This window comes from Mandrillus leucophaeus, unplaced genomic scaffold (assembly GCF_000951045.1).
Source record: "Mandrillus leucophaeus isolate KB7577 unplaced genomic scaffold, Mleu.le_1.0 Scaffold274, whole genome shotgun sequence".
Classification (NCBI taxonomy): Eukaryota; Metazoa; Chordata; class Mammalia; order Primates; family Cercopithecidae; genus Mandrillus; species Mandrillus leucophaeus.
This window is the reverse complement of record NW_012102854.1, coordinates 1361693-1363267: the sequence shown is the minus strand read 5'-3', so window position 1 is coordinate 1363267 and position 1575 is coordinate 1361693.

Below are 1575 nucleotides of genomic sequence, written 5' to 3'. Positions count from 1 at the left end.
TTAGCTGGGTGTGGTGGCGGGCACCTGTAATCCCAGCTACTTGGGAGGCTGAGGCATGAGAATCGCTTGAACCGGGGAGGTAGAGGTTGCAGTGAGCTGAGATCGCATAACTGCACTCCAGCAGCAACACAGGTGCACTCTGTCTCTAAATAATTAATTAATTAATTAATTAAAAACAAAACGAAACAAAAAACTGGACTCACGCGTGACTCTGATGGTTCCAGGAGGTGATACATCTACAGAACATAGAATGTGGGCTGGCATGTGTGAGCAGCTCATAAATGCTGTCTGTCACTGCTGCTGCAGCAATTCAGTAGCTTCCTGCCACCCACAGGATAAAGCACAAACCCATAAGATGACCTTTGTGGTTTATCTTTGACCATCCCACTAGCCTTAATTCCTACCACTCCCTGACTTCGCGGTTATTCTCCAGCAACAATTTTAGGGAAATCCCTTCCCATACTGTGTTCTGGAGTCTTCTTTGCCTCAACCCCCTGCACAGCTTCTTATCCCTTAATCCTGAAGTTTGGTGACAGCTTAGGTGCAGAGGACACCCCAGCCAGTTTGAATCTTCAGCACAGACCTCTCCCCTGAGCTTTGGAACGCAATGTACACACACACACACACACACACACCCCCACAGGCTCATTCAGAATCCCCTCATGGATTGGTTCCTCTCCAATGGGACACTACCGCACCCTGGTGGGAGCTTGGGAAATTTGCATAATTGTTTTTGGCTGCAGCATTGATTGGAGGGTATTATAGGCGTCTAGAGGTAGGGACCAGGAATGCTGGAGGCTGAAATCTGCATCCAGAACAATTTGTAAATGTCTTTACAGGCACTTCTGTGGGTAAAAAAAAGTTTATAGTTATCTGAAATTATTAATTAATATAACACATCTACACATACATACAAAATTTTGGTATGGTTTAAAATATATTGACATCTTCTGAAATGAAACTATGATGTAAATTCATTTTTATTTATTTGTTTATTTTGGAGACAAAATCTCGCTGTGTTGCTCAGGCTGGAGTGCAGTGATGCCATCTCAACTCACTAGAACCTCTGCCTCCCGGGTTCAAGTGATTCTCCTGCCTCAGCCTCCCGCCTGTGCCACCACGCCCAGCTAATTTTTTGTATTTTTAATACAGATGGGGTTTCACCATGTTGGTCAGGCTGGCCTCGAATTCCTGACCTCAAATGATCCTCCCGCCTTGGCCTTCCAAAGTCCTGGGATTACAGGCATGAGCCACTGTGCCTGGCTTCTAATTAATGTAAAGAAAGTGAAGAGTGTGTACTTTTTTGTTCAGAATGGTACCAATGTTTGTACATCATATCAGAAAAATCGTAATTCCAACCACAATGCCACCTATGAGATGTAATGTAAAATTCTGAATGAAGTATAGCACACATAAAGAAATGTGCCCGCCGGGCGCGGTGGCTCAAGCCTGTAATCCCAGCACTTTGGGAGGCCGAGACGGGCGAATCACGAGGTCAGGAGATCGAGACCATCCTGGCTAACATGGTGAAACCCCGTCTCTACTAAAAAATACAAAAACTAGCCGGGTGAGGTG